Below are 21,057 nucleotides of genomic sequence, written 5' to 3'. Positions count from 1 at the left end.
AGACCGTGCTGGCTGCCCAGCCCCCAGCTCTGAAACAGACGCCTGGTCCATGGGGCTACCGCTGCTCAGAGAGCCCACATCCCCCCCGGATCCTGGGCCAGGAGCTGTCTGCCCCAAACGGAGGAAAAACCCCAGGTGGCCCATAACCGAGCAACTAAGGAGGGTGGAAGTCCCGAAGAGGGAGCGGCTGGCAGAGGCTGCACAGAAGGCTTCCTGGAGGAGGCAGAGTGAAAGGAGGGAGGCCAGGATGGTGAAGGGGCTTCCACTGCTGAAAGGAATTATCCGGGGAGTGGGTGTTGAGCTTAGAGAAGACATCCGGGGAGGGGGATGAGAGCTGCCTTCAGACACCTAAAGGGCTGTCCTGTGGGGGAGAGGTCGGCCTTGTTCTCCTTGGGCTGAGAGGCCGCTGGAGGCTGGATCTAAGAACTTCCTTGTGGGCAATTCCTCCTTCATTCTTGGGCTTTCCTCAGAGAGGGCAAGGGTCACTATTCCCATTTTAGAGATGAGGAGACTGAGGCTGTGAGCGCTGGTGACAGCTCACATGTATACAGGCTTCTTATTTTGTTTTTTAAAATTCAATTTAATTTTATCTTCAGCTCTAAATTCTCTCCCTCCTCCCACCCCCACCCAAGAAAAACAAAACCTGTTACAAGCATGTATAGACACGTGTATAGACAAGCAGAACAAACTCCCACACTGACCATGGCCAAATATACGTCTCCAGCTCTGTCTTTACATCTATACCTACATCTACGTCTACATTTATCTCTGGCTGCCTACACTGCCCTCCCTGCCCCTTTTCTCTCTCTCTCTGTCTCTGTCTGTCTCTGTCTCTCTCTCTCTTTTTCTCTCTCTCTCTGTCTCTGTCTCTGTCTCTCTGTCTCTGTCTCTCTCTCTCTCTTTCTCTCTCTCTCTTTTTCTTTCTCTCTCTGTCTCTGTCTCTGTGTCTCTCTATCTCTCTGTCTCTCTCTCTCTATCTGTCTCATCTGCTGACCAGGACTCTAAGTCTTTCCCTGTTGTCTTTACAATATTTTTGTTATTGTGTAAAATACTCTCTTGGCAATCTTTACCTCCCTCTGCATCAGTCCATAAAGGTCTTCCCAGATTTTTCTGAAGCCGTCTCTTCCATCATTTTTTAAGATTCTATCTCATTCAAGTGCCGTCCCTTGTTCTGCTGCTGCCTGATGGAATGACGGCCCCTCAGTTTCCAACGTGGTCGTCCTTTTGTACTTGGAGACTTTTCCCTCTTTCCTGGTTCTATATTTTGCAAAATCTCACTGGATCTTATGTCACTGGATCTACCCACAGTCACTCAGCAGGGAGTGTCTTGAGAGGAATTTGAACCCCTGTCTCCTGGTCCTAAGTCCACTACTCCGCGCTTTACATCGTGTGCCCTCTGGAATGGAGAGAGCTGCACAATTGGAAAGGGAATGAGTTCCCTGGTCTTCCGTCAGAGGCTGAAGGGCCACTTAGAGTAGAGGGAATTCCTGGGCCAATCCCAGCTGGAGCAGAAGCCTCTGGACCTTTCCTGCTCTCAAATTCAGGGGGTATAGCAACAACGTGAGTGTGCCCAGGGCCCTTCCTAGGGCCAGCCAGTGACTCCTTGGAAGGAACGAGTAGGTGGGGCCCAGCTGCCTCTGGGATAGAGATGGGAGGGCTTGATGCCCTCCATACCCTTCAAACTTCCCTCCTGGCCCCAGCCAGGCCACCCACCTCTCAGAGGTAGCGTCTGACAAAGCTGCTACCCACTGGCATGTTTTCTCCTTCAGATAACTGGTAGTCAATACGTCTCCTGGCCTGGACATCAGATTTCAGCAAGGCAAGGAGGGAAGAGGGGAAGGGGAAATAATTCCATGAAAAGAAAAAATGGGAGGTTAGGAAGGTAATGGGCAGTTAGGTGGCACAGTGGATATAGCGCGGGCCTGAAGGCAAGGAGACTCATCTTCCGAGTTCAAATCTGGCCTCAGACACATACTAGCTATGTGACCCTGGGCAAGTCACTTAACCCTGTTGCCTTAGTTTCCTCATTTGTAAAATGAGGTGGAGAAGCAAATGGCAAATCACCCCAGCGTCTTTGCCAAGAGAATCCCAAATGGGATCAGGAAGAGTCAGACACGACCGAAATGACTGAACAGCGACAAAGGAATGTAGCAGGTGTTTTGGAAGGGTTAGAGAAGGGGCCCTTTCCCAGGGGGGACAGCAAGCTAACAGGTAAGCCAGCCTCCGTCAAAGGAAGCGGAGAAGTTACAAGACCTCATCTCTCTGCAGGGGCAGCATCTGAGTTGATCTAGGCCCCCAGACTGCCTCTAAACAAAGCCCAGGCTTTCCGGGAGGAGAGACCCAGGAGGCTGCCAGACCCAGCTGGATCCAGATGGGCAGACGTGCTGGGAAATGCCCCTGCATCCACCGGAGTCGCACCGAGAAAGGAGCCATCAGTGGGCCAAAGGTCAAGAGAACTCCAAGGACAGATGTTTCCGGAGATGATGGATGGGGGAGAGAGGAAGGGGCTGCTTGCCTAGATCACTCATAGCCCTCCAAAGAGGGCCATGTCTGTCCATTTGGGCTCTCAGAGAGAACACACAGGAGACGTTCAAACAGGGAGAGAAAGCAGAAATTCAGGGAGAAAGAGGGCCTTCAAAAGGATCCGTGAGCGTTGATTTTTAAAAAATATTTTTTCCATTTGCATGCAAAAACAATTTTCTCTTAAAAAACATTTGTTTTTTAAAAATTTTGAAGTCCAATTTCTCTCCTTCCCTCACTTTCCTCCTCCCCCTGAGAAGGCAAGCAATTTGATGAAGTTTATACGTGTGCAGTCATGCAAAACATATTTCCATATTAGTCATGTCGTGAAAGAAAACGCAGACCAAACATGAAAACATGAAAAAACAAAGAAAATGAAGAATGGTCTGTTCCACATTCAGATTCCATCGATTCTTTCTGTGGAGATGGATGTGAGTCCTTCTTCTCCTTTGGAATTGTCCTAGATCATTGTATTGCTGAGAAGAGCTGAGTCATTCACAGCTGATCATTGTACAATATTGCTGTTAGTATGGACAACATTCTCCCGGTTCTGCTCACTTTACTCTGCATCAGTTCATATAAGTCTTTCTAGGTTTTTCTTATCACAATCACTTACCACAACTTGTTCAGACATTCCCCAATTGAGGGGTATCCTCTCACTTTCTAATTCTTTACCACCACAAAAAGAGCTGCTATAAACATTTTTGTTCATAGAGGTTTTTTCCCTTTAAAAAAATCTCTTTGGGATACAGACCTTTGGGATAGTAGTTCTGTTGCTGGGTCAAAGAGTATGCCCTTTGGGCATAATTCCAAATTGTTCTCCAGAATGGCTGAATCAGTTCACAACTCCAACAACCATGCATTAGTGTCCCAATTTTCCCACATCCCCTCCAATATTCATCATCTTCTTTTCTGTCATATTAGCTAATCTTATAAGTGTGAGGTGGTACCTAAATTCTTTTCATTTGCATTTCTCTAATCCATAGAAATTTAGAGCACTTTTTCATATAACTATAGATGGCTTTGATTAAGTCATCTGAAAACTGCCTGTTTGCATTCTTTGACCCTTTGTCAATTGGGGAATGACTCATATTCTGAAAAATTTAACTCAGTTCCCTTTATATTTAAGAAATGAGGACTTTATCAGAAACACCTGCTGTAAACTCCCCCCCCCCCCAGTTTTCTGGTTTCCTTACCTTGGTTTCATTTATACAACCCCTTGTTAATTAAATGCAATCAAAATGATCACTTTACATCCTGTAACTCTTTCTGTCTTGTTTGGCCTTCAATTCTTCCCTTAATGATAAAACCGACAGGTGTACTATTCCAGATTCTCCTGTTTGCCTCATGGTGCCACCCTTCATGTCTAAATCATGTACACATTTTGACATCCTCTTGGTATATGGTATCAGATGTTGGTCTATACCTAGTTTCTGCCAGGCCACTTTCCAGTTTTCCCAGCAGTTTTTGTCAAAGAATGAGTTTTCGTCCCCAAAGTTTGGGTCTTATCAAACACTAGATGACTGTGGTCTTTCACTGCTGAGTCATGAGTCCCTAATCTGTCCCACTGACCCACCACCACTCTGTTTCTCAGTCAGTCTCAAGTTATTTTGATGATGGCCGCTTTCTAATACAGTTTGAGATCTGGGACTTCATTGAGCATTTATTAAGCTCCTACTGTGCTCTAGACACTCTGCAAAGTGCTGGAGCTGCAAAGACAAAAAGAAACAGTCCCTCCCCTCAAGGAACTTTCATTCTACTCGGGGAGAGAATCTGCCCTCAGACACTTACTAGCTGTGTAACGGGATCACAGAGGACATGTTGGGGATTAAGGCACGAGAGGACTGGAAAGGGAGGAGGGGCAGGTCAGGAAGGGCTCTGGAGGACAAACAGAGCATTTGGTATTTGCTCCTGGAGGTGACGGGGAGCCATCGAAGGTTATTGAGTGGGGGAGTGACACGGCCAGACGTGCCTTTAGGAAAACCCTTTTGGAGGCTCAATGGAGGATGGCCCAGAGAGGGGAGAGAGGGAGGCGGGCAGGCTCATCGGCAGCTACCGAAGTGGTTCAGATGTGAGGTGAGGAGGGTCTGCTCCAGAAGAGATGAGACCAAGGTCAAATCTGTGGCAGCAGATTGGATGTGTGCGGTGAGACACAGGAAGGGATTAAGGATGCCACCTAGGTTGGCAGCCTGGGGGAGGAGCCGGAAGAGAACTGCTTCAGTTTGGCTCCTGGGGAGTTTAAGATGTCTTTGGGACTTTGGATTGGAGGTGTCCAAGAGGCTGTTGGTTGATGGTGTTGATCTGAAAGTTAGGAGAGAGGGTAGGGCTAGAAAAGTAGGCCTGAGAATCCTCCGAGTAGAGTGACCAGTGAATCCGTGGGCTGACTAAGATCCTGGAGAGAAATAGCATAGAAGCTGAAGAGGAAAGGTGGTGAGTTCGAGGCCAGAGCTAGAATGGACCTTGGGCTGCCTTATTCACCCCCTCATTTTACAGAATTGAAAGGACAGGCTACATGGAGCTAACCTGCCAGTGACAGAGAATTACCCTCTAAACAGTGACCAAGAATGGCCCCCAACCAGCGGCCGCCCCGGCATGTTATCTTTCGGGGAGACCACCTAGCTCTCTCTTCCCTTCCAGGCCCCACTCCTCTTCTCCCTTCCAAACCTCAGGAGTGACCTTGGTGCTGGGGCCTGAAATGGATGGTCCTTTCTAGTTATTTCCCTGACTTCCTTGAGTCCAAAAAATAGGTTTAGCAACATTCAGATGGTCAGATTATCTTCCTGAGCTGGGCCTTGGTGAGGAGACTGAGTCAGGGCTAGGGCCAGAGGCCAGGCTAGGAGGTGTCATTACCTCATACAAATCCATGGGCTCCTCTGGGTTCTCCGAGAATCCTTGTGTCTGACGGTATGACCACTGCTCCAAGGAGGGTTAGGCGGTGGGCCAGCTCAGACTTTGTGGCTGAACTGCATCCCTGCAGACTATAGTGATGATTTGTTCTGCTGGGAGTCCAGGCAGTTTAGGATGAAAGAATTCACACTCCGAAAAGCAGCTTCCATTTTCTGGCAGAGCCTGCTGAGGTTTCCTGGTCTGGGCCCAGCTCTGCTTCACTTTTTACTGGGCAGGTGGGAGGACAGAACCAGACCCTGGGAAGTCCAATAAAAGTGGGAAAGTCGCCACCGGTGTCCCCCTGCAGGCTGAGTGCTCTCTGATAGAAGAGGGTGTCCCATGCCCCCATCCACGTGGTCCACGTGAACCTATGTGTGTCTGAGTCATGTCTGTGCCTTGTGGACAGAGGGACATGATATCCAGTTTTTTGGTGAGGCAATTGGGGTTACGTGACTTGCCCAGGGTCACGTGGCTAGTAAGTGTCAAGTGTCTTGTCTGAGACTGGATTTGGACTCAGGTCCTCCTGACTCCGAGGCTGCAGCTCTATCCACTGCACCACCTCGCTGCCCCAGAACATCTAGTTGTAAGCTAGGGAAGCGGACTGGACCTAGGATCTCATTGGAACTCCCAGGGGAGCAAACTTCCTCACCCAACACAGGTAGATCCCTCCTCGCCAAATAGGGTCTTCGAGAGGGGCCGGGAGGACCTGAAAGGTTAAATGTCTTGCCCAGGGTCAAAGTCAGCATGACCCTGGCCCTGGGGTCCTCCTGCTCTTTCTCCACTAGTGTAGGTGGTCTGTCATCTTTAAAGCCCAGTTTTAAAAGCATCTAAAGAGATACCCATCCTTTTCTTGGCTTCCCTAAGTGTGCCTGGCACCACAGTGGCCCCATAGAATCCTCCCAGTTCAGGAAATGCCTGAGCTGCTGGCCAGGAGAATTTATAAGAGAATTGTAGATGCTGGGGGCTATGCAGTGGAAACCCTTTGTGTTAGGGCTGGGCTGGTAGGAGGGCAGGGAGGAGATGCTTAGGATGCTCAGCCCACGTTCACCATGAAGATAATGGCCATTTCTGGACTCCTCTGGGGGGCAGGCAGAATGCGGCCAGGCCTGTTCCGGTCAGCCTGAGGCTGGAAAAGAAAAGTCCAGGGTCCAGCCGCCCAGAGGATGGTGTCCCTGGGGGAGGAGGGCAGAGAGGAGCTGGGCTCGACTCCCCTCCCCATCACTTGTGTTTCTGGCATCCCGGAGAGCAGAGAAATCACTCTAGGGTTGCAGACATCCCCGGAAAGAGGCAGGAAGGAAGCTAGTAATTAAAGCCATAACTGACATTTCTCTAGAGAGCAAATGTATACAGAGTGCCTCACCTGTTGTCTCACGATAACCTGATGGGGGGGGAGGGGAAGTGGCAGGTGGGGAAAGCCACGGCTGCTCTTGGTCCCATTTCATAAGAGGAAACAAAGGCTCCAAAAGGTTAATTGATTTAGTTAGGCTCACAGGGGCAGGAATGAAGCCCAGGTCTGCTTCAGGACCCCTGCATGGTGGGGTGGAGATGGACTTGGGGAAGGAAGAGGAAGAGTTGCTGAGGACCTCGAAGCTCCTGGAGCTCGGGCGACTTGGCCCGGTCACAGAGGGGGTCGGGGCAGAGCCAGTGCTTGAACCTAGATCTTCAGCCTGGCATCCCTGCCACAAAGCCAGCCCCGGCGCTCTCTTGTGTGGAGCTAATGAAGCGCAGCCGTCGTGCCGATCACGCGGCTAATGGTCCAAGCAGCACTTTTCAGGCCCGGGGGCCTGGGCTGACATCGCTCTGGTGCCTTTGGCCCCGCTGGTGGCAGGACCAAGAAGAGTCCACAGGGGGCCAGCATCTGGCCAGCCGCAGCAAGCCTGCAACATTTCCCTGGAAGACAGAGCAGCAGGCTATAGCCACCTGTGGCTTTACCTGTGATGACCATCTTTCACACCTAGCCACAAGGGGGCAGCAGAAGCAGCCAGCCTTTGAAGCCTTGGTTTCAATCCCATTAGGTCAAAACAGGAAGGAGCCTGAGAGATTGTCTCATCTCATGGCGTCTCTTGACAGAGGGGGAAACTGAGACTTCTTGCTCCTGCTCCCCCCACCGCCTCCGTCTTGCCTCCATGGTGTCCTGGGGCCTGATCTGGGAGCTGGCACATGCCAGGCAGAGATTTAGGAATCTCCCTCCTGAGGTTCCCTTTGCATTAGAAGGGAAGACTGCTGAATGGGGAGAGCAGGAAGTGGCCCAGGACAAGTGATGGAGGCTTCATGGCCAAGATTAGCTGGAAAACTGTACTGAATCTTGAGCAGATGGAAGGCTATTCAAGCCAGTGAACTGGTCTAGAAACACAGTCACCCAGGCTTAAGCCAAACACACCTTTTCTCAGGAGAGAAGGGCATTCGGGAGGGAAGTCTCTTGGCACCTCAAATGTACAAAGGGCTCCCCAAGTTTTGTGGTATGTGGTGGGAGTGAGTAGAATGTGAGGGTGGGGAAGGGGCCCTGACCTGGGGACACAGCAGACACAGGCTAGAGCCCAGCTCAGGGGTTACGTTCTCTTGGATACCGATTCCTATCTCCCTGGCCCCCTCCTGGCCCCAGGCACTCACATCTTTCCCTCTTGAAGTGACTTGGTGTATGCTTTGGGAAGAAACATAGTTTGGATAATATCGGAGAGCTAGAGTCAGAAATACATGGGTTCAAAACCTGCCTCTGAAAGTTACTTACAGTGTGACCTTAAGAGGTCACTTCTGAGCCAGTATCCTGGTGGATCTGTTGGGGGTTTGACTAAGACCACGGATCCAGGTGAGTAGTGCCTTTCCAGGTCTGGGTATGCTATGGTACTGTGTAGACACTTACTGGGGTTGTACCTACCCCACCCCACCTCCTCAAGGACTTTGGCCTTGTTGTTTCTGTATCCCCAGCACGGAACACACTGCCCAGCACATAGTAGGCACTTAATAAGCAACTGAAGACTTGAAAACCAGCTTCCCTATTTAGTAACTGTGATCCCAGGAAAATCCCTCCACTTCTCTGGATCTCAGCTTCCTAATCTGTAAAATGGCGTTGCTGTTGCTGGTGTTGGATTAAAGCAAACATAGGTTAAGTGACCTGCCCAGGGACATACAGCTAGTTTGAGTCTAAAGCCCAATTCAAATTTAGGTCTTCCTGGCTCCAGGCCCAGAGTTCTACCCACTGAGCCACCCAGCTGCCTCAGAAGGCAGTCAGTAATACTTAGACTATCCAACTCACTGAATCCATAAGAATGATTTTGTTTTTGTTTTTAATAGTTTATTATTTTTATTTTTCAAGTAACAAGTATTTTTTATTAATCTGTCCTTCCCACTATTTCCCACCCTCATCCGTCACCCTCCCATCCCCACATTGAGAAAAAAAATGTAATCTCTCAATACATAGTGACCAGTCCAGCCAAACAAACCAGAGACTCTTTCTGCATTTGTATCTGTTGGGGAGGGGCACATCCCATCTTCAGTCCTCTGGACTCTGTTTGTTTGGTTTTTTAGGCAATTGGGGTTAAGTGACTTGCTCAGGGTCACACAGCTAGTAAGTGTCTGAGGCTGGATTTGAACTCAGGTCCTCCTGACTCCAGGGCCGGTGCTCTATCCACTGCATCACCTAGCTGCCCCTGTTCTCTGGACTCTGGAGTTTAGCATGGCATCCTTAGAGTTCTCAAGTCGTTTCTAGTTGTTTTTCCTCTAGAACGTTGTTGTTTTTTGTTTTTTTGTTTTGCTTCTTGGCTAGGCAATCGGGGTTAAGTGACTTGCCCAGGGTCACACAACTAGTAAGTGTCAAGTGTCTGAGGCCCGATTTGAACTCAGGTCCTCCTGACTCCAAAGCCAGAGCTCTATCTACTGTGCCACATAGCTGCCCCAATGCTGTGATTATGTAAATAGTCATCCTAGTTCTGCTCACTTACTGTGTGTCAGTTCATAGAGCTCTTCTCAGTGTTGTCTGGAACCCTGCATTTCTTCATCTCTTACAGCACAATAATATTCCACTGAATTATTTGTGTTCATCAGTATTGTATGCCGCTTCCACGACGGCATGCTTGCATGGGTTCTGCATAATGGACGATGCTCTCGAGCTTATTGGTCACCAGCGGAGTGAAGCAAGGTGTATGCTTACTCCCGTGCTTTTTAGCATGATGTTTTCAGCCAAGTTATTGGACGTCTTTAGCAAAGATGAAAATGACGTCAAGGTCAGCTTTTGCACTGATGGCAAATTATTTAACTTGAAAAGACTACAAGCCAAGACTAAAGTGCAGGGAGAATTGGTACAGGATTTTGTGTTCTCAGATTGTGCACTCATTGCAGGCTCTGGAGCTGAGATGCAACAAAATATGGATGGATTCTCTCTTGTTTGTGCTAATTTTGGCCTAACAATTAACACCAAGAAAACACAAGTCTTCCACCAGTCAGCGTCATACCATTCATAGGAGGAACCATCGGTTACAGCAAATGGAGAGGTTTTGAATGCTGTGGATAAGTTCACTTACTTTGGCAGTGTACTTTCCAGGGACGTACACACTGATAATGAGGTTGGTGCAAGCACTGTCAGAGCTAGCTCAGTGTTAGGGAGGCTCCAAAAGAAAGTGTGGGAGAGAAGAGGTATTAGACTGACTACCAAACTGAAGTTATACAGAGATGTTGTGCTGACCTCATTGTTGTATGTCTGTGAAACCTGGGCAACCATGCCAGGAAATGGAATCCGTTCCATTTGAATTGTCTCAGAAAGATTCTGAAGATCACCTGGCAGGATAACATACTGGATATCGATATCTTTTCTTGAGCTAAAGTGCCAAGCATTCAAACTCCAATGCAGAGAGCGCAACTCTGCTGGGCTGGCCACGATGTTTGAATGTTAAAAGTACGTTTGCCTAAAAGGCTATTTTGCAGAGAACTCACACAAGGAGGTCAGAAGGAGCAAGACGTTTGAAGACCTTTGGAATGGATTGTGAGGCATGGGAGACATTGGCACAGGACCACCCAGCAGGACATGCCCTCATCATAGAAGGTGCTGCGCTCTAAGAACGAAGAAGAATTGTGGCTCAAAAGAAACTCGAGATGCACAAATTTTGAGACATCCAGACTCCAAATGTTCCTGTGGTTTATTTGGGCCCGACCTGTGGTAGAGTCTTCCGAGCTCACATTGGGTCTGACCAGCCGTAGTCGGACACAATGTACTGCCCCGATGTTGTGATGTCATTTTGGTGGCAAAGGGCAGCAATTAACTAAGCATTTCTTTTTTTAATGTATCTTTTTTTACTAATTTATTTTGAATTATCAACAACCACTTCCATAAGCTTTTGAGTTTTAAGTTTTTCTCCCCCTCCCTCTCCCCCCTCCCTCCCCAAGATGGAGGGCAATCTGATATAGGCTCTACATATACATTCCTATTTGTCATATTTTCACATTAGTGATGTTGTGAGTAAGAATTAGAACCAGTAGGAGGAACCCCCAGAAAGAGGAAACAAAACACAACAGAAGAATAAAAATAGCAAATAGTGTGTTTCCATCTGCATTCAAACTCCATAGTTTTTTCTTTGGATGTGGACAGCATTTTCCATCGTGAGGCCTTTGGAGATGTCTTAGATCCTTGCATTGCTGAGAAAGGTTAAGTCTATCAATATTAGTCATCGCACGATGTGGCTTTTACTGTGTACAACGTTCTCCTGGTGCTGTTCACTTCATTCAGCATCAGTCCATGCAAGTCTTTCCAGGTTTTTCTGAAGTCTGCCTGCTCATCATTTCTTATAGAACAATACTATTCCATTACATTCATATACCACAACTTGCTCAGCCATCCCCCAATGGATGGGCATCCCCTCAATTTCCAATTCTTTGCCACCACAAAAGAGCTGCTATAAATATTTTTGTACATGTGGGTCCTTTTTCCCATTTGTATGATCTCTCTCAACCAAGCATTTTTTAAGCATCTACTAGGAGCCAGGCACTGTACTAAGTGCTGAGGATACAAAGAAAGGCAAAAAGACATTCCCTGCCCTCAAGGAGCTCCCAATCTAATGAGGGAGACAAGAAGCAAACATATATACAAACAAGCTACAGACCTGATGGAGAAGGTGCTGGGATTAAGAGGGGCTGGGGAAGGCTTCTGGTAGAAGGCGGGCTTTTAGCTGGTAGTTAAAAGGAAGCCTAGGCGGTCAGTGGTCAGAGCAGAGGAGGGAGAGTGTCTCAGGCATGTGGGACAGCCAGAGAAGATGCCCAGAGGCGAGAGGTGAAGGAGCGGAGCTCGTTCCAGGAACTTCCAGGAGACCTGGGTCATCCCCTTAGTTTCCAAGTTGTGGCTAGCATGAAAAGAGCTACTATAAATACAGTTGTGCACTGAGGAGTTTGCACAGAATTATGCAGAAACCATTTTATCCAACTACATCCTCTCCAGGGGAGGAAGCAGGACCCCAGAGAGGAAGAAGGCCTCAGGGCACAGGCCTGGGGGGTGAGCAGCTATCTACTGCTGAGGAGGCAGAATTTGCACCTAGTACCTCTGAAGTAAAATCCTAGGTTGGGTTGAATTTGCTTCCCCCCCACCAGGTGGATACATTTCTGTTTATTTCTTCCCTTGAAGGATACATTGTATTTCTTTCTGAGGTGGGTTCAGGGAAATCAACTCTAGATGACTGAGCACCTATGGTGTGCATGCCCCCTGCAGGATTATACCCTGGAGGTAGGGAACAGCTTGGTCCCATCCAGGGTCCTCACCTGGCAAGGGTCCTTATGGGCCCTGTGGCCACAAGGGCAGAGGGCCTGGGGCCTCAGGCTTCTCCCTTTGTGGAATAGCTTGGGTAAGAGGCCAGTGGGGCTGGCGCGGGCCAAAAGAGTAGACAGGCGGGATTGAGCCTGGAGCCTGGAACATGGCCCTCTTGGTGGAGACAAGCATGGTTTGGGAGTAGGTGGAGTCCTGGATGCTGGGCTGAGAGAATGAATGACTGCGAACACATGCCCTTCACAGAGACGTTGGCGAGCACCAACCCAGCCATGCTCTGTTAGGAAACCTGGAAGAGGGACCCTGGGCATCTGCCACTGTCCGTGGCTCCCTATCACCTTCAAAAATCGTTCATTCAGCGTCCAGAGCCCGTCACCGCCTGGTGCCCCGCCTTCCTTGCCAGGGTCCTTACCCCCTTCCTTCCTTCCAATGCCTCTGCACTCCACTGGCCTCCTGGCTGTTCCTCACACAAGACCTTTTATCTCTCAGATCCAGGCATTTTCATGGCCCATGCCTGGAATGCTTTCTCTCCTCATTTGCACCTCAAATCCCAAGCAAAGGCTCCCTTCTGTGAGAAGCCTTTCCCAGACCCCCTTGAGGCTAGCACCTTGCCCTCTTGAGTTAACCTCAATTTACCCTGCCTGTGTCTTGTTTGTATCAGATCTCACCCCTCCCTGAACATCCCTGCTACTGCCTGGGACACTAGTTAGTCAGCTGGCTAGTATTTATTAAGGCCCTACTATGTGCCAGGCATGGCATTAAATTCTATGAATACAAAAAGAGCTCCCAAAGTTCCCAGTCTAGTGGGGCAGACAACGTGAAAACGACTATGTGCAAACCAGACCTACAGAGGGTAAACTGAGGGTCCTCTCAGAGGGAAGACCCTAGTATTGGGGGGGGGGTTGGGAAAGTCTTCTTGTAGAATGTGAGACCTGCAGCTGAGACCAGAAGGTAGCTATGGAAGCCGGGAGGGAGAGCTGAAGAGAGAGAGGAGAGAGGGGCTGGCAAATCACGATCAGGATTGGAAGATGGAATGTGCTCCATGAGGTACAAACACCGAGAAGGCCACTGTCATGGGATCAGAGACTTCATGGATGTGGATGTGGGGGGTGAAGAAGGAGGAGTCACCGATGACAGCCCAGCCTGGGCCTGGGGGAGGGGGGGAAGCCGGCACTCTGCACATGAATAGGGAGGTGAGGAAGAGGCCAAGGAGAAGGCTCTTTACTTTTTTCCTTTTCTTATTTATTTAGTATTTTATTTTTCCCCAGTTACATGTAAAAACAATTTTTAACATTTGTTTTTAAAACTTTGAGTTCCAAATTCTCTCCCTTCCTCCCTCCTCACGCCCGAAGGGGCCTTTCTGTTGGGGGGGGGGGAGATGATGAGTTTAGTTCTGGATGTGTTGGGTTTCAGATGTTTACAGGACATCTAGTCTGAAACGTCCAATTGGAGATGAGAGTTTGAAGGGGAGGAAAGGTTAGGGCCAGCCAAGGAAATCCAGAAGTCTTCTGCAGAGATAACTGTCCGCTCCATCACCCAGGCTTGAACCCTTGGTGTCATCCTTGATTTCATCTTCTCAGGCATCCCCTGCCCCCACCAGCCCTGCCGTAGATCTTGGCGTTTTGGTCTCCAGACACCAGCCATGGAAGTCCCATTGTCTTGCCTTACTTGGCCAGATCATGCTGACTCCTCCCTTCATGCCTGAGCGACTGCAGCGGCCTTCCCTCTTCCTCCTTCTCTCTGCCTTGTTTGTCTCCCACCTTTGACCCATCTTTACTCAGCTGATGAGGTGATAAGTTGGAAGATGACCGTGTAGCTCCCCCCAACTCCACAGGCCCTGGCTCCCTATTACCTCCAGAATGAAATACAAAACTTGAAATATATTTCAGAATGAAATGTAATATAATAACGAAATACAATAATGCCTCTGCTTGGAATTTCAAGCCCTTCATAACCTGGCCCCTTCTTACCTTTCTAGACTACTTACCTCCCCTCCACATGTGCCATGATGGCCTCACAATCTCCCACCTCCACACCTTTGCATTGGCTGTCTCCAGCGCCTGGAATGCTCCATCCTCTCACTGCTCTCAGATTTCCTGACTTCCTTCATGACAGCTCCAGTCCCACAATCTGCAGGAATGCTTTCTTAGTCTCCATCCACCCCACCCCCAAGCCTCTCTCTCTTCCATCTACTCTGAATATCTCTGCACGTATACTTTGTATATATATATATATACACCTTGTTTATATGTTGTCTCTTACATTAGAATGTGAGACCACCTTGAGGGCAGGGAACCTTTTTTTGTTAGGCCCAGTTCTAATCCTAGTGCCTTGACCCGAGTAGGCACTTAATTAGTGCTTGACTGACAGTTTCACCTTCTATTCAGACCAGGAGCCAAGGCTCTCCCCCCCTTACCAAAAGAATGACTACTGGCCATCCTGCACAGCTTGGGAAGCAGGGCTCCATCAGGTCTCCTGCCACCCTTAGGGGTAGGGGAACCAGATTTTTTTTATTAATTTATTTTGATTTACCAACAACCACTTTCATAACCTTTTGAGTTTTAAATTTTTCTCCCCGTCCCTCTCCCCTCTCTCCCCAAAACAACTCGAAATCTGATATAGGCTATACATATACCTTCCTATTAAACATATTTTCATGTTATTCTGTTGTAAGGAAGAATTAGAACCAATGGGAGGAACCACCAGAAAGAGGAAACAAAATAAAACAGAAGAAAAAAATAGCAAATAGCACGCTTTGATCTGCATTCAAACTCCATACTTCTTTCTTTGGATGTGGGTAGCATTTTCCATCACGAGGCCTTTGAAGAGATGTCTTAGATCCTCGCATTGCTTAGAAGAGCTAAGTCTATCAACGTTAGTCATCATAGTGTGGCTGTTACTGTGTACAACGTTCTCCTGGTTCCGCTCACTTCACTCATCATCATTCCATACAAGTCTTCCCAGGTTTTTCTGAAGTCTGCCTGCTCATCATTTCTTCTAGTACAATAGTATTCCACCACATTCACATACCACAACTTGTTCAGCCATTCCCCGATGGATGGACATCCTCTCAATTGCCAATTCTTTGCCACCACAGAAAGAGCTGCTATAAATATTTTTGTACATGTGGGTCCTTTCCCCATTTGTATGATCTCTTTGGGATACAGCCCTAGAAGTGCTATGGCTGGGTCAAAGGGTATGCACATTCTTATAGCCAGCTGCCAAAGTCATTTTCCTAAGACTCAGTTCTGATTCTTTCCTATCCTCCCTCCAAAGTTCCCTGCCTCTGCACTTAGATCTCTTGCCTAGTCCGGTAATTCCCATCTGGCTGGTGCAAAGGGAGGGGAATAAGCATTTATTAAGTGACTACTACATGCTAGGCACTGTGCTAAGTGCCTTTGCAAATATCTCATTCGGTCCTCACAACAACAATCCTGTGAGATAGATGCTATTATTATCCCCATTTTACAGTTGGGGACACTGAGGCAGACAGGCTAAGTGTCACACAGTTGGTGTCTGAGGCTGGATTTGAACTCAGGTCTTCTTGACTCCAGGCCCATCGCTCTGTCCACTGTGGTACCACCTGGCTGGAGTTCCAAAGGAAGCCAGGCCAGGGCTAGTGGGCCCTGGACTTTTGGGGCCTGGCTGAGCTCAAGCAAGAGCCCCCTCCCTCAGAGCCTGGCAGACCAGGTGAAAGGGGCAGGCTGGGGACTTGTTAGTGACTTCTCCAAAGTACTTGGGCTTCCTTCCAGGCCTCACGCATCACTTTCTGCCCTGGATGCAGCTGCCCCTTTATGGAAAAAGTGAACCTCCAAAGGCCAGATCCCAGAGAGTCCAGCTGAGCCAAGGGAGGCGTTCCAGAGCTCCATCGGGGGAAATAGAAAGAGCAAGCCTTCAAATCCCAGCTTTGCTACTTACCCGCGTGACCTTGGGCAAGTCACTTCCTCCTCCCTGGGCCTCAGTGTCCTCATCCGTTGAATGAGGGGGAGACTACCTTTGAGGTTCCTTCCAGTTTCGAATCTACGGCCCTGCAGACCTGGATGGACTCAGCGGTCCTGGGATTTGTCAAAGGACATTGGGGGACGCGTTGTTGTGGCAGCAGCTCCTCTGGAAGGGCTGGGAGGGCTCATGGCTCTTGTGGGGGATTCTCCAAAGTCTGACCCAGGCTGGTGAGCCCCTGATGCTGAGGGAGGGGGGCAGTGTGGTGCACGGAGCTCAGTGTGCTTGACTCCACATGACAGCCTGACCCCCTCCCTGGGCTCCCTCCCTCTTCCCTCCCTGGCTTTCCACACCTTCCACTCTGTCTTCTTCTCCCCAGCTCCAATAGAGGGCAATGTCGGGTAGGGATTCTGGATCTCTGGATAAAGGAGGCTGGCAGGCCATGCCATGTCATGCCACCACAGGGAGCTGGGGGGCACCTGACTGTCACACAAGCCTCTGCTTTTGGGACACTAGAGGCCAGGAAGCTTGCCCTTCTCGAAACTCTTCACCTTGATCTCTGTTTGTCCCCCACAGGGGGCACCTCGCTGTACTCCAAGTCTTTCCTTTCTGGGTTAGTTTTGTTTCTGCAGCCGGACCCTGGGTTGCTGCAGGATCTGTTCCCCCTCTCCACCTCCCCCCCTCCCCTGCCCCAGGCTAGGCTCTGCCTCTTTTTCATCTACGCTCTGCCTGCTGAGCTTTCCTGTGGGTCCCAGGGTTTCTGAAACCCCCATGCCCAGTTCATGCAGACCCTTCAAATCTCCATGGCCTCTGGGAGAAAATGTGCCTCCCCCACCCTGTTTTCTCCAGAGAGCTCCAAGACATGCTCAGAAGACTAACTGCCCACACCTCCCTTCCCTGGGGTAAGCCCCAGTGCAAACCTACAAGTCATGCCGGTGGCCTTTCGTTTCTGCGGTCTGGGGGTGGGTCCTCCCACTCACCCTGTGGTCAGGAGTCTGTGAAAGACTGAGAACCAAGCACACCTGCAGACCCAGGCTTGGATGTCTTTGTGTCCCCCAAGCAACGTGCCCTTTGAGCCAACCTGCCAGGGCAGCCCAAAGTCTGAAAGCGATGCAAGCACCTGGTATCCTTCGGAGGATCTCCATGGCCCTGTGAAATACAGCAAAGGAAGAGACTTCCTTGGAGTTCACAGGCCAGTGGATAAAACACACCCATTGGCAGTGTGAGGCCCATACGTGTCCATAGATCTTGTTTGGATGGATGGATGGATAGTTGCATGGATGATTAGCACTGATGCAAGTTATAGGACATTCTGGTGGAGGCAACTGTAAATTACCCAACCAAAACACGTGCTAGGGGCAGGGGAGTAGGCAGCTAACAACAGCTGGCATCATCCCCAGAAGTTGGCACATTCTTAAGGTCACCACAGTACCATCTCCACGAGTTTCTTGGATTGTTCATTTGATTTTAGTGGGAGAAATCTCATAGACCATAAAATCCTCCCCCACTCCCATTTTACAAAGGAAGAAACTGAGACAACTCACAGAGGAAGGCACTTCCGTCCAGTTGGCCAAGACTTGGGGTGAAATGGCAGATGGCCCAAGTAGCTGCCCACATGGGCAGGCTGGGCAGAGCACCCACTATGCTGTTTAACAGGGTCACACGACAAACCAAAAATAGTGCTGAAAGTTGACCTGGGGGAATAGCCTGGGAGGAGGTCAGCTGTGGACTCTAGCCAAGGCAAGCTTGTTAAGCCTGGAGCCAGTACCATCCCAAAGCAGGCTTCTTCCTAAACATTTCCACTAAGAATCTGCATTCCATTATACCCAGGACAACAACCTCAACTGCACAGCCCCACCTGGCCTGGGGCTGTGCCATTGGATGGGGCAGGACAAAGGGAACATGGGTGTGGCTGCTCCAGTAGCAGGGACGCAGAGGTGAGCTCCCAGCAAGGGCAGAGGGTGCCTAGGGTACCAGAATGGAGGCCACCTCTTCTCTTTGTCTTGGGCAGTTAGGAGAAGTCAGAGGGGCACAGTAAGTTTTCCTTTGCTAAACTAATGATGAGGCCAGGCACCAAAGACAGTAACAGGAGTGAGGGCTCATCCATCATTTTTCTTCCTTTTCATTTAGAAACTCACCTTTTGGGAGGAGGCAAAGTTCTTTTGTCTGCCCCGGGGGCCTTGGGACACCTCAATCAGCTGATGCTTAAAAATCAGTCCTCCAGGATTGCCAGACCCACCTGATTTCCTTAGAAGGACTGTTTTCTTTTCTTTTCTTTTTTTTTTTAAGTCTCTGAGTGATGTTAGAAGGGATTGCTGAGTACCTACCCGTATCGAGTCTTCCCCCTCCCCCTTTGGGCATCCCAACTCTGAGGGCTGCTGGGCTTGGTCCTCCAGGTACAGCTGAGTCATTCTGATGAATGGCTCCCCTTCATCTCTCAGGTGCACCTGAATCCGAGGAGAGAGAAGCCTGGCCATCTTCAGGTTGGAGGACAAGTCTAGTGGCTTTGAAAAATGTTAGCCAGAAGGCCCTCTTCTGCAGTGCCCGCAGAAGCTGGGCATCCCAATTGTCCTAAAGGAAAATTCCCTGACAGGTAATGGCCTCCTGCTTGTTCTAAGTCAACTGAAGCCATGATGCTGGTCCCAAAGAGACTTACAGTTTTAGGCTGAGGGAGGGTCCCCACACAGGACCCACAGTTCATTAAAAATTTTTTTTGGGGGGGCTTGGCAATGAGGTTAAGTGACTTGCCCAGGGTCACACAGCTAGTAAGTGTCAAGTGTCTGAGGTCAGATTTGAACTCAGGTCCTCCTGACTCCAAGGCTGGAGCTCTATCCACTGTGCCACCTAGCTGCCCCAAGACCTAGAGTTCATGTTGGACACCTCTTATATCTGATTTTTTTCCCGCCTTTGGCATAAACAGGAGACTGAACCACACCTGTGTATCAGTCTAGGGTGATGTAGGTCCTAGAATCCATGAGCCGGGCTGGGACTCAGAGGGTATTGGGCCCAGCCTCTCGCTGGGGGCTGAGGGCCCCTTTCTTATGGCCATGTCAATGGACTGACCAGCTGCTCTGGGATCTCTTTGGTCTTATGACCAGTCCTTCACATGGCTACACTCACCCAGCTTTGTATCCTCCATCTACCAGTGTCCACTGCCTAATATCTTCCAGCTCAGTGGGCAGCTTGGGGCTGGTGCCGGTACGTGGTGAGAATTTGAACTCACTGGGTCCATCCACCGTGCCCTCTGTAAGACCCTCTTCTAAGCCTTCATTGAATCCTAGGGATGGCTCTTGACTCCTAGTTCTTTGGGGGGCAGGTTCTTTGCCCAAGGCAGGTCCCAATTTCCCCATTATTCCCAAAGGGCTGCAGGGGGAGAAAGAGATCTTGGAGCTGGCCAGTAGTAGGCAAAGTCTCTGAGACTGTCTCTCTTCTCCCAAAGTCTGGCCATCCTTTAACATGAATGTGGTTGAGGGAGGGGGTGGGGAGGAGAGAATGGGGGAGGGCATCAGACTTACCTTGGATTTCTCAGTATTTCAACATAGGTCTAGGCTATAGTTTTAAAATGAGGATGCAGGGAAAGAGATAAAAGGAGCCCTCTGGGGCCTAAAAATCTGTACCCCCTCATGTGAAAGCCAAGAGGGTCTCTCATTCTGCCTCTGAATGTGTTTGTGCTGAGCACCTCTGCAGGTGGGGGATCTGGTGAAAAGGCAAAGGTGGTCCTGGTTCTCTGGGAGCTTACAATCAGGGAAATGAAAAAGCACACCCAGGGCTACTGAGTGGCCAGCCCTGTGGGGCTAGGCTACCTGCAGGTGCCACAGTGCACAGGGTGTGGGCTGGGGAGCTGGATCATCTGGGTTTGCAGCCCAGCTTTGCACCGTGCTCCTTGTGTGGCCCCGAACGCACTGGATGTCTCTGACCTTCTGTGTAAAATGACCCTATGTGGCCTCTCAGTCCCTTCCGACTCTGAATTTCTGATCCTTCCCTCCACAGGTCCTCAAGGCAGGGCCCACCAGGCTACCCAGACTCTGTAGTTGAGGTTGGGGGTCCATGAAGCTTCCTACCCGTGGGCTGGAGGGGAAAAGGGAAAGGGAGGCCTGCGTCCTAGAACAAAACAGTCAGAGGAAGGGAAAACCCCCAGGCCTTCTCCTCCCCACCCCCTCCAGTGCCCCGGGCGTCTAGGGAATGGCAAAGAAGCAAGCAGCAGGGGGTGGGGTGGACTACAGGTTTATAAGGCAATTAGCGATGCTGATGGAGAATGCCCAAGTATTTGTGTGCTATAGAGGACTCTGAGGACGGGCCACTCCAATGGCTAGCTCAGGAGAACTCTGGGGAGGGCTGGACACTGCTCTCTGTGATGGGGGGGGCAGAAGTGGGGAATGCTGATGGAAGAGGCACATGGAGTGGCTGGAATGGAGGGTCCCCAGTCACAGCACTCCTGAGCCCCTCGGGTTGTTGCTGTGGAACCCCACTCCCACAGCCACATATTGGGGAGCTGACCTCAGCCTAGCTGAAATCCAGGCCCAGGCCCTTCTTAGCACTGGTCACACCAGGGCCAAAGCAGTCTGAGACAAAGGCAAAAGCCACGGGCCGGCCGGGGCTGGGGAAATGGAAAGAGCCTGGGGTGCCTGTCAGAGAACCTGACACTTCCTACTTGGACACTCTTGGATAAGTCATTTCCCCCTCCCTAGGCCTCAGTTTCCCCCAGAGTAAATGAGGGAGGTTGGGTTTCCTTCTAACTGTAAATTTGTGATCCGAGGAACTGTGAGAGAGTTTGGGGAGCTGGAAAGCTCTGAGGAGAGCACACAGAGAGCACAAGGTGGGAAGAAAGAAGAGCAGGGGAGAGAGACTGAGACAGAGACAGAGAGACAGAGAAACAGAGACAGTGACAGGGACAGAGAGAAACACACAGAGAGACACAGAGAGTCAGAGAGAGAGGAGACAGAGAAGAGACAGACAAAGGGAGAGAGACA

This window comes from Vombatus ursinus, unplaced genomic scaffold, assembly GCF_900497805.2.
Source record: "Vombatus ursinus unplaced genomic scaffold, bare-nosed wombat genome assembly UNPS02014790.1, whole genome shotgun sequence".
In the NCBI taxonomy this organism is placed as follows: domain Eukaryota; kingdom Metazoa; phylum Chordata; class Mammalia; order Diprotodontia; family Vombatidae; genus Vombatus; species Vombatus ursinus.
The sequence above is the reverse complement of the archived record's forward strand: the minus strand, read 5'-3'. Positions refer to the sequence as shown.